The sequence below is a fragment of the Varanus komodoensis genome, unplaced genomic scaffold, assembly GCF_004798865.1.
Source record: "Varanus komodoensis strain SLA01 unplaced genomic scaffold, ASM479886v1 scaffold8, whole genome shotgun sequence".
Lineage (NCBI taxonomy): Eukaryota > Metazoa > Chordata > Lepidosauria > Squamata > Varanidae > Varanus > Varanus komodoensis.
Genome location: NW_025336481.1, coordinates 18341428 through 18354372, shown reverse-complemented (window position 1 = coordinate 18354372; position 12945 = coordinate 18341428). Strand labels below are relative to the sequence as shown.

The window sequence follows — 12945 nt, the reverse complement described above, 5'->3', positions numbered from 1 at the left end:
GAGAGAGAGAGAGAGTTAGTGCTATGCTATTTTCACATTTAGGGTTTGCAGCCTCCTTTCTCTGAAGTCAAAGGTGTGGTAAGAGTATCCTATGCTTTAGTCCCTTGGCAATTTTGAGAATCTGGGTATAATTATTTCAGTAAATAAAAGTAAGAACACTGGCATGCATCTCATTTTCACAGACCATATTAGTCATAGTGGGCTGTTTCACACAATACATCATAGCAGGTCAGTTCCTGCAGTATGTGGAGGGCATGTGCAGCCACCAATTCCTGTAACCAACCTCTGCCTGAAGTTTGTCAGGCTGTGCAAACAAAGGGTTAAACAGCCCTCACAGAACCCTAGAACATACCATATATCTCATTCATATATATATATATTTATTAAAATTTTAACATTTATTAAAAAATGTTTTAATAAATAAATAAATAAATAAATAAATGATTTGCATGCCATAGCAATTGCCATGGTGTAGTGGGTATGCTTTGCAGTTGGATATGCAAAATAGCACACACAGACACCACCACAAACCACAGTGTATTGACTTTGTTTCCCAATAATTGCCCAAAGAGCTTCAACTACTGGGAGAGGCAAATAAACAAATCTGACCTTTTTTCCTATCTCCATACCCACACAACTCAATATTAACTTGTTTATGCCCCCAGGGGAGGTAGTCTGCTTTTGTTTTGTTTTGGTAATTTTATTTGCTTTAGTATAGAATTACACTCTTGATCCCTCCTGCAATATTGCAACATTGATCTTTAATAAAGCCTGCTTTTGTGTTAGTTTAATCCTAAATCTGCAGAAGGAATAGCAACTGTTCTTGTTCTCACCAAAAGGGAAATATCTGCTTTTGTGCCGCAGAGACTACAGAATTCACAGGGAGGGCACCAAATTAGTTTAGTTTTGTGTGCCTATTCTATGTGCAAGATGAACAGTCTATTAATACTTATAAGCCCTAGTTCACATGTAACAAAGTATGGATTAAACAACCCACGATTAATTGGCATTCTCTCACTTACCTGCTTACCACATCTCCTTTGCATCAGCTTTTATTATTGAGATAAAACTCCTGGCTGTTTGTCCTTTACTATCCAAGTGTTCTGGATTTGCCTGCATGTGCAGTTTGGGGATAAATGGTACTAGCAGCTGTCCAGGAGCCACTTGGCAAAACTGGCTCTTTTATTTTTATTTTATTTTATTTTATTTTACTGGGCCACTTGTGCTAAGCAGCTCTGTAGTGATTCTCTATGCTTACTATGGGGCCAGTCAGTTGCCCAGGTTCAGGCAACATTGGGAATGTAGCAAATATAGCACAGCCCATGGTTGTTGGGATGGCTAATTGCCAGTGGAGAAGCCACCCCAAGGAAATTGGTCCAAGTTGATACACCAACTGACAAATGATGATTGTGTTACACAAACCCCGGCATTGTGTATTATTGCTCTTGTGATGAACTGTTCACCCCAGCTTAATACAATATGAAGGTATCAGCATAATTAGATTGGGTGAGTTGTGCAAGCCTATTTGTATTAAACCATTCCAGGTCAGCTTTGTGCTTAAGAGTCAGTAAACTGTTGGCGTTCATCTAATCTTTACATGTCCCATCCACTTATACTTCACTCCACATGCCTCAGCCTGAACTCCTCCTCCCCATACTATGGAAACCCCGAGATAGTTGAGAAAGAAGAAAGGAGAGAGATGCAAGAATTCCATAATGGTGCTACAAAACAACCAATCTGGAAATTACCTGATGAAAGGTAAGCGATTTGATTGTGCTCCAGGTGTAGAAACACTAGATTGGTCAGGTTCTCAAAGGCCCCTTTCTGGGATCTCTTTTAAGAGACTGTTGTCCAGATGGAGGTGGTACAAATTCTTCAGACCCTGAAAAGTTCCACGCTCAATTTGGCGCAAGTGGCTGCTCCCCAGGTAAAGAGTGGTGAGCTCAGGCAGATCTGGGAAAGAGGCTGCCAGCAGGCTGTCAAACTGGTTGAACTGCAGGTCAAGCTCCACAGTGGCATGAGGGAGGCCAGTGGGGAGAGAAGATAAGTTGGCATGGGAGCATCGAACAAACCATTCGATGGCCAGGGCGACTTAATTTATATTGTTAATTTATATTATTCTATTTTGAAGTTTATTTATGGTTGTGAGCCGCCTCGAGGCTTCGGTGAATGGGGCGGCATAGGAGTCTCCTAAATAAATAAATAAATAAATAAAATTCTATGAAAGAGCAGCTGCAACTGCGGGGGCATTCAGAACCATCCAGGAAGAGCTCACAGCGGGCAAGGATCATACTTCACAGCCACAGGAAGGAGAAGGCCGGGTGCCACCGCTGAGGCACAGTATAGCTCCCTGTACTTTTAGAGCAGATGGTGAACAAATTTAATATACTTGAAAAACTAGCAGCAGGTAATATGGCAAACAATTTTGAACAATTACTAGAGGGGTATATGTAAAAGTTACATCTACAGATCTTTACTTGTCCACCAACTTGGACACATGTACACCCGTCCTATCTGAATCTGTTTCTCATAGGGCTGCTTTGGCAGAGTAGTGCGAAAACACCTTCGACTGTTTTAATACTCTTTGGTGCTGGTCATTAATTTAAAATGCACTGCTAGTTGCTGTAATTGTAGTCTACATGCCAAAAGTGCTTTAAGTGGGCAGTCCCAAAAAGTCATGCAACCCAAAGCAAACACAAACGTTGCCCAAGTCAGGCTACGTGGGAACGTGGGCCAAGGAGGGGCATTTGCTTGCTTGGGAACATGGAGAAGGGAGCATCTGTCTGCTCACTTTTTGCCACTCTGCAGCTACTGCATCAGGCAAAGGTGGGCAACCTGTGGTTCCTGCAGCCCCCCTCCATGAAAAAAAGCCTTTTAGCCCCTCCCACCATAGTTACTACTATAAGAACATTGAACCAGTTAACTTTAGCATTAAACAAAAAATACTCGGTATGAGTTATTTAACATTCCAAGAGTAAGTTTTCTCTTTTTTAGCTCCCCTGCAGTGCTCCATGTGCTGACCATGGCCCCAAGATCACCCAAAGTTGCCCACTCAGGTGTAAGAGATCCTGAATATACATCCTTTCTTAAGCACTTAAGTGTCTGAGTACATCAGGCAAGTGCCCACGCATTGGGAATGTTAACAATTCATATTTAATTTAATAACCTTCAAGCAATTGCTATTCATGATTTGAAGAGTGATATTTTATTCCTTTTTATAAATGGTTATCTTTAATAATCATCTTAATTTTAATTAATTTGAAAGGTTGTCTACAGTGATGAAATCAATTCCAAAGTTAAACACAGCAACCAGGTTAGTAAGTTTCCTTTAGGCAGGAGGGTTTATTGCGGTGATCCCTGTTAAGTTTTACAGCTGAAGTTTCAAGAAATGTAACATCTTCCTATTATGTAGTTTTTAGAAACCATTTTGGAGGACTAAAAGCCAGGTAACAACATGTGTAATTATTTTAAAAAAATCTACCTATATATTTCTTTAAAAATCATTTTAAAGACTTTAAAAATCAATCCAAAATTATTCAATTTTTCCAATTGTTTTGAAGAAATGCAAAAAAGGTCTTCCGAAAAAAATGGGGAGGGGGAGAAACATTTCCCCCCAGGTCTTCACATCTACCTGATCAGTGACTTACACAGGCAATCACACAGCAATAGCCACCCCGGCTGCGCCCTCCTTTCCCCATGGCTGATAGCCTCCCCAAGGCCCTCCTGCCCCAGTCCTAGCCTCCCTGTGCTGCTGGGGACCCAGTGCACTTGCTTCTTTAAAGTCCAGGTTGAGGTTTTGTTTCATTGTCAAGCAATTAGCATACATGCATCTAATGAAACAGATGTGAGTCCATGAAAGCTCAAGTCACGATGCATTTGAGTCTTTAAGATGATACAAGACACACAATTGCCGTTTTGTGTCCACTCTGGAAATAAAGTGAGCCCAAGTGGCAGAGAGTCAAGATTTCCTCCTTTTGTTCTGTCTGTGCCAAAATGTACAGTTGAAAATGTGCTGATTCAGCAATCTGGATAGTAGGAAACACTGGCATGAGGCCCTCCTGCTCCAGGTTTCCCTGTTTCAATCGGCTGGTCTTTGTAAACCATCTGCTTTAAATGATTCCTGCTGTGTCCTGACAGCTGGCAGATAAGCTATTATTCTCTGCAGACATACGAGATCAATGGCCCTGTTGCCAAGAAAGGCAGGAAATTGGGAGATAGGAGGAGCTACTTTTACATTCTTTGATCTGAAAAGTATATTAATTTGAATAAGCACTGAAGAAACTTTCAATTACTTTTACATTAAAAGGGAAATTACTGGGAGATCATATTCTGCAGTTTTACTGTGCTAGAGGAGGGAGTGTACGGCCCTCCAAACCACTGAAACTTTCAAAGGAGATTGGGGCATTTCTGCTGAGGGAACCCTCTGATGTGTGTCATTTTTGGTTTTGCTTGTAAGCTAAACTCCTAAATGCACATTTAGTCCTTCTAATCGTGGTAGGACTGGCAGAAATGGGGAGCAAGGCTTGCACTATTAGGAAGTCAGTGCCATTTGGGTGAATATCTGCAGGCATTTTGGAGGGCACAAATTTTGGATTCTGATGGATAGAAGGAGTGTGATGTTGTTTTAGGTGGCTGATCACATGTTGCTATTTTTTAGGTTTTGGATTTAAGTTTTTTAAAACTATTATTGCACTTGTTGCACTCAGCAGTCACTTTTTATGATGCATTCGAAAGATTTCTGAAGACTTTATTGTTGTGGGGTGAGACAGAAATTGTCCAAAATAAAATAAACTTCACTGGAAGAGTATTCAGCTCATAAAATAAACAATCTAAAAGTTCATAAAATGGCCCCTTATGGAGGGGAGGGCTGGGTCCTTTCCCTGCTGTAATCATGGGCATTAAAAATAGAAAACACCAGTTATCTACACATACTTAGAAAGCGCAACCCCTACACACCCCCAACTACAACATACCAGTCTTATGAGACTTTAAAAGCAATTTCATGCACTTTTTTGGATAAAAACTACATCTCACTAGTAACAAAACAAAATACTAGTCACAGAAGATGCAAAACTGCCTACTAGCAGCAAATGTGTTGCTGGAAATTACTTAATATGTGTCCTGGCATGAAGACAAGCTACTGCATAAAGGCCAGTCCAGCTATGCTTAACGCCACCCACTACAATTAAGCAGCAAAACAACAACAACAACCACTTTTATTTAAAGTCTGAGATGCTAAAACAGAGATCTGCTTAATGGGGAACCACCACCTGCCCCTTCAATTTGGCTGGACAGTGTCAATTCAGAGCAGTACATTTTAATGTATTTCCCCCTTTAATGTGTGCTTTGCCTGATTTTTCTTTGGGGGGGTGGATTATTTATCATAATTTATTTGAATTGAAATCTCCCTTACCTGATGGACTACTGCTTGATAGCCCAGTGCTGGGACTGTTGTCCAAGTGCAGAAATGCAGGGCAGGTTGCTGTCCTCTCTGCTTTTTCATATACCTCCCTTGTATTCCATACAGTCTGAAAGAAGCTGCATTGAGGTACAAGTGTTTCCTCCTATTGTTTGTCCTGAAAAGGGGCTGGGGAAAGGGAGGCAACATTGCCCCCCCCCCCCCCGCTCCACACACAGAGCGAATATTTCATAACACCTGGTACTTTTGATACTCAAATTTTTGAAGTTTTACCCAGAGGGTTGTGAGAGGCATGCTCTGAATAGGGCAGAGTGTGAAGCAGGGGTTCAAATTCCACCGAATTTCTGCCTGCCCAGTTGCATGCAGATCCAACCCAATGTCCAATACTGGATACGGTGTGCCATTTCAAAATACTAGTTAAACATGCAGTGATCCTGGAAAGACAGGATGAAAGACATGAAATTAATAACCAGGCACCAATTCTCAGCAACACTTTTAATTGCATTGTTAGGATCTTTGAAAGATCTTTGACCTTTGCTAAATCAGAATATTGAAAATTAATGACCTACTGGCTACTCCATTAACAACAAACAAATGGATGAATATAATAATTAAATGGTTCCTAATTAGTACTGAGGGCTGAGTACAAATACCTCTTCGCTTTAAAAAGTGGCATTAGCATTAGATTCTGGAATAGGAGTAAATCTATTTTTTAAAGAATTAGTTATTCTAAAGAGAAAATAGATATCATTTTCACAGCTTTTACTAAAAGGAGATCCTCAAGGTACAGACATGTATATTCAGATATTTTTTGAGAATACACCAGAGGCATATTGAATTCAATTCCTAGCATGGCCCTGCCAGCCAAACTTCTAAAGGATTATATTCTAAGTGGAATCTCCTTTCAGCTCATTTTTTCAGATATTCTCCAACAATCACTTTAAGTACAAAAGAGGCAAAGTAGTACCAGTTCAGGATGTTCGCTACCTTTTTTTGTAAAATAACACAACACACAACCACCTGAGAAGAATGGGTTAACTTTCCACTTAGATCTTCCTCTGAATGCCCTCCTCTAAGGAGACCAAAGGGGAAAGGGCTGCAGGAGGGCATTCTCAGCAGGAGCACCTAGAATCTGGAATTCTCTCACCAGGGATACCTGCCTGGCACCTACTCTTCTTTCCTTTAGGCACCAGGTAAAAACTTTTTTATTTAGACAAGGTTTTGGTTAATTTAGTTTAATTATTTTATATCTTACTATGGATTATTTTAATTTTGGTTAATTTATTGGTTGCATGTTTTCGGGGTGTGGGTATATTTCATTATGAGATGTTATCTATTATTTTATTGTTTTCTTTTTTCTGATTATTGTTTTATAACAAAAAACAATTCCCCACCAGCCAGAAGTATGCTCGGGCTTCTAATCCCTGCCCCAACAGGGCTTGGATGGGCCTCTCCTGGCCCCCTGTCGAATGGATTACCAGCGCGAATTACAGAGCCCTGTTCTTCACAGTCATCTCACCACAATGTCGACCTGAAGTCTCCCGCCCGGAGAATTTTTGTGTTATGGAGCAGCATAGAAATGGAAATAGATAAATAACTTTGAGTTCTGTAAGGAGGAAGATGTTGGACTAGACAGTTTTCCAACTCTGGAATAATATCACCAGAGGTTACTATTTCCAACTGAGTTCTATTTTTTATTCTTTTATATAAAATTTTTATTTTCTTAACATGAACTAATACAGAAAGAAACAAAGTAAAGTAAAACAAAACTAAAATCAACAAGCTAAATTGATCAAGGTTGCCAATGAAATTCTAAACAAATACAATCAATAGTTTCAAAACTTTTAACCGCCCCCCAAAGTTTATCTATCTTTCAACACTGTATAGGAATTTAACAAAAAAACAAACAAACAAACCATTTATCTATACAACAGTCAGTTACTTCATATCCTTTAAAATTGCTTCAGCTCCTCTTCCTCCCTGCCAAACTCCTCTCAAAATCAATCATTCTGAGCATAGTAAAGTTTCCATTTGTCATTAAATTCTTCTAGCAGTCTTCTATTTACATAATTAGTTAACTTAGCCATCACCACATATTCTGCTAATCTATTTTTCCGATCTTCAGTTGTTGCGGGCGCTGGTGATTTCCATGTAGAAGCAATTGTAATTCTTGCTGTAGGTGTCATGTATTTGAATAACTCTGATATATTTTTTTGAAAGGATTTCTGGTACAGTATCCAAAATTTATTCTTGGGACTCATGGGAAACTTGATTTTAAAGGTTTTCTGCATGTATCAATTTTCATTTTTTTTTCATTATTTCACAAGTCCACCATATGATAAAGTCCCATTCACCATGTTATATTTCCAGCATTTTCCATTGTAATTCTTATCTATTTTTTCCAATAACTTCTGGAGTTATGTACCACCAATAAAACAGCTTATACCAATTTTCTCTTAATGCTTGACTAGCAGCGAATTTAATCTCTTTCTTTCAAAAAGCCTCCCACTGACACAATATTTCTTCGCCATGATTCTGTTTCCAAATTATCATACATTTCTTATCTTGATGGCTTTCAGGATCATAATGTAATAACAATGTGTGTATTTTTCCCAGTAGATGGTCATTCTGCTGTGTAATCAGCTTTTCAAAATCTGTCAAATCTCTTAAAATACCTTCTCCTGGTTGTATTTCCCCTTTCAGTCTTGAAATCAGTCGATGATAAAGGAGCCACTGTATGTTTCTTTCAGCTGTTGCCAACATTTAACTTGTCCTGTACTGATTGATCAGAGTGTCTTGGTAAGTTATAAGATAATTATTTCTCCTTAAATGTTTTCAGATACTTCAACTGGGGACATCAGAAAGAAGAATGGGGGACAATTATGTTTTCCTCAAAAAAATACGTAATTTTATTTAAAGTATGTTTTAACCCAAGATCACTGTTGGAAAACAAAGTCTAGCTAACTCATGTTTTAGCTCGCAAAAAAATTATTTTCAGCTAGTCAGAATTTGTTTCAGTACCACCATTATTTATAATAAAATTCATGATGACACTTAATATTTTAAACGAGGACAAGGTCCTTGTTTTGTTTAAGCCTCCGCATTTTCAGTTCTATTTTTTACCAACGAAAATAGCTCTGCCGAAGCAGAGCCTCAAAAAATTGGTTACAAACTCATAAATGTTCCTCTCCACGGAAATCTTTAGTAAAAGGCGAAAGATTTATACGATCTGAAGAGAAACCAGAGTATAACTCCAACTCTCCAAGAGTTGCTACGCGGAGTTCTGCGACAACTTCAGAGGTGAGGGTGAATATAAAATTGGAATGCCAAACTTTGTCTCGACAATAAACGTACTATTTTCAAAGTTGAGAGACAAGTATAATGCTTATAATCCACAACCAACGTTTAAATATCTTAAAAATGTATCGACATTCATGCCCTTCCGTGCAATGCATGATGGGTATGCAAATAAACAGTTCTCTCCTTTTCTCCGAGATCGTTTAATTTCAGCGCCACCGCGAGCTACGTTCTTGTGATAGAAACGCTCAGTTTCGTCGCTAAGGATGCCGGGTAATTAGGGCGTAATGGTAGTTTCCGGCAGAGAGAAAGGAAGTGAGCCGCAGGACGTACAGACCGTGTTCGCTAATTCAGGGGAGGCGGTGGAGGGAATTCATTCAAGCCAACGAAATGCCTCAAATCACTCCTTCCTCCTTAAGGGTCTTTCCCCCTCCAAAAAAAAGGGGGGGGGTCCATGCATGCAAGGAATAGATCGCAGCTTCTTCTTATAGATATTTTGTAAGCTTCATTAATTGCAAATAGTTATTTGACAGGTATATAAAAATAGTATTGAGTGAGAATGCGAAAGTCCTAATCAACCAATTATTTAAATGACACTCGTCTCAAGTAAAATGTGCCGTTGAAATGAAAGCGATTATATAAGTGCACCTCCTGTTGAACAGCTTGTACACAGGATCCAGACAAATTTTTTCTGGCAGGCGTGAAAACAACTGTCAGTGTAGTTTTTACCTATTACTAAATTACATAACTATGATTTATGTTTCAGTGTGTCCTTGAAATCTGGAGTGTCTTCTGGCGAATTCTCAAGGCCAAGCCAATAAACTAAAAACTGGTTTTTCATGTATTGTGATTCAGCAAGTCGCTGGGTGTACTTTCCAAATAATAATTTGGCATAGTTAATGAAAAAAAGCCCTTGGGATCGGCAATGCTATTTCCCCTTTTTTTACATCACAGTTGATGCACTGGAGCAGAAATAGATGGTGGTAGTGAAAATCATGAAAAATCTCTTGCAGATCATGTGAAACCTGTAACCATTTCATCTCCTGTTTGAATGTCTACCTATTGCTCCATCACGTAATTGTTATTATGCAGACACCGTGATTTCAATATCAGCAACACCAACAACACACATTTTCCTTTTCTTTCCCTCCTTACTACCTTTTGTTTTCTTTTGCTTGAGGACAAGATCTGGAGATCCAGAAAGTGCCCATTTTTGTTGTCTTTGGTTGCCTAATAAATATATTACATTAATATGGATTTTGGAATTTTGCTTATGGTCAATAATTTTACAAAAAATCTAGAAGAAACTGTTGGAATATACCTTCATTTTCTGTATGTGTTTACATGTGTAGTGCTCACACATGTTCACACACCAAGGAATTGCTTGCAGAGTGAGACTATATCGTCATAAATAAGAGTGTGTGTAAATACAGCTTTTCACTTCTGACAGTTTAAAAGGAGGTAGCACCACATGCCATGATATGAGCTTCTTCGCTGTTTCTGTCAATGGAAGAGGGACAGTATGCCCAAATGCTCTTTCAAAGTATCCACTGTTAATGGAAGTATGGCCAGTTCTTCACACATGTTTCCCATACCTTCTGTTGTAATGGCAGGCAGCAGAAACAACAGTTACTTGTGTATAGGTGCAATTTCTTCCCTGAGGTTTTTACAGACTGAATTTTCAAAAACAAGGGGCACTTTGGAGCGACATATTTTGTTGGATGGAGTGTTCTTGAGATATTCTTGAGTGTTCTGTAATTATGTGCATCCCTTATTTTCTGTTATTCAAAGGAGTTGCAAAGTTGGATTCCCAATAAGGAAAAAAAAATGCTTAGCCCTATGGCAGACAAAGCAGTTTGTCTTCACTCCTATTACCTTCCATTCTGCCCAGGAAAAAGAGTTTCCAGAACCTACTGGAAAATTCCTACTTCCTAATGCGCTCACACAGGCAGAAACAGCAGGGGCAACTCTACTTGAAAAACAAATGATCTAACTCACATGGAATTATGTGAATATTTTGAAATAAAGGTCTGTTAAATCCAAAGCTACCCTGTAAGAGTCAGGAAAAGCTTAAATCATATATAAAATTATTGCCTATGTGGCCTGTAAAAAGAAACAAGGAATGTGTAATGTGAGTCTAGGCAGAACACATTGAAGCCCATCTTTTGTTTTACTTCACCTCCCACCAGCACCCACATTAATATCAGACCCTCTGTGAATTTGCTGTTGCTGGCTCCAGTATAGCAAATATAGGCCTAATGGTTGATGCAATTTCAGTTCAGAAATGATATTTTCCTTGTATGAGTTGCTCCAAAAATTATCCAAACATCACCAAAAACAATCATTAATTTTTAAAGCACAAATCATCTGCTTCAGCGACTTCCTCTGCTATTACTTGATAAGCTTTGACTTAGTGACATCAATAACAGAAGTAAGATTCAGCATTAAGAACATGAAATGGAGGAAAGGGCCAGGACCTGATGGATCCCACAAACCTCCCACAAACTAAGCAAATCTTCATTCCACATCCTGAACTGGAGTGTAAGTGTTTGCCATCTTTGTTGAATTCACATGAAGCCAACTTTGCCATGAACCGGGTAATGATCTTATCAGTTCCTCATTAACAGTGATTTGAAAATCCTAACTGTGATTTCAGCCAAAGAGCTACAAAATATTGATACACCATTATAATAAAGGCTTACTGAGCATCATAAGACACAAGCAAGCTTCCAATAGCAGACCTTGCTTATCACATTTTCGTGACACTTGCTAAAAGCACGCCAACTGCAGAAATAGACTTGGATACTGAGAAGATTCATAATCCTAATAATCATTGACTCCCTGAACAAACAGAATTTGGATTCTGTACAGTTCCCATCCGTTTTGCATTACTATTAATAGTGCAATCTCCAGTCCCTGCGGGAGAAGGGGTGCATGTTCTCTCCATTTACTTGGCACTTACTACAAGGGTGTACTTCTTTGGCTCTGCAAGGCCTTGCATGTGCCTTACACCACCATCAAAGAAACAAAGGATGCACTCTAGCCAAATCAGTTCCCAAACTCCAACTAAAAGTAGATGCAATCTCCTGACCCAATTAAACCGATACCAAACTTGACTGAGTTCCCTAATTGCTTCAGACCCTTACTGGGATATATCATCAAGTAGTCAAAGTTGGAGGCCATGGCATTCACTCTATATTCCCTCCTAATATTATTTTCCAGGTAGTGGCAGCCCACTAAATTCACTTACCCAGGCATTAGAATCCTCAGAAATACCACACAAATAGTCGTGGTCATTGCCAGCTTCAGGTTTTTGAAGGTCCTTGGGCAAGACAAATGCTCACCTCCTTCAGAGGCTCCTCCTTTTACTACGATTGCCACCAGCTGCTATGACTCATATTCTTTCTCATCATTGCTAATGTTCACTTGCTTGACATGCAAAGAACCAGCTAGTTAGTGGGCAGTGCCATCTACTGCTCTCCCTCACCACCGCTATCACCATTGCTCGGTCCAAAGCATGAGGTGGGTGAAGAAGCAGGCTGCAATAATGCAAGAGCACAAGTTCTATGGGGCTCTTGTCAATGGGCCCCTGCAGAGGTGAGGGTCCACAAAAAGTAGCCAACCATGCCTAACATTGATGCCAGTTCTTGTCCTAATAAATGCAGAGGTGGTTATTTACTAAGTCAACTTGATTTAGGCAAATTGAAATCAGTCCATGGAGGAAAATATTACAGAAGCAAAACATTCATCATAGCCTCATAAGTTTCCTTTGAGACTAACCTTGTGGGTTCCCTGGAGATATCTTTGTAAGTTGGATATGCTTGTCAAGGATGTCTGTGGTGGGAAATGAAGGGGAGACAAACGGCAGCTACAGATAAGAAGGGCCTTCACCTCTTAGACCTCTCTTCATGCCACAAGGCTTTTTGCATAATCCACACATTAGAATGGCAATTTCTATTCACAGAGCAAATGCTTGCATGGGTGATACTCCAAATAGGAGGGAAACTTTATTTCTTTTGAAGGCCACATTTCCTCTGGGGTGATCTGTAAGTGGGCCACAGCAAAAGTCAGCCCATCATCCCTTTTCTCTTTCTGGCACCCTCTTTTCTCATTCTCTTGCTCTTCTTTCCTGCACTATGGCTTGTCACGGGGAGAGTGAGAGCAAGAGAGCACTTCTGCCAAAGGTCTACATGCAAAGGGCTTTTCAGGTTAGGCAGTGGGTTGTGTGA

At 39.6% G+C, this 12945-nt stretch overlaps 1 non-coding gene across 1 annotated transcript; it reads right to left on the bottom strand.

Annotated features, from left to right (window-relative positions):
• Positions 1-8552: 8552 nt before the first annotated feature.
• On the bottom strand, positions 8553-8668 carry LOC123036529. The gene has a single exon (XR_006417157.1). It is a non-coding gene; the product is annotated as a U5 spliceosomal RNA (small nuclear RNA).
• Positions 8669-12945: the final 4277 nt, after the last annotated feature.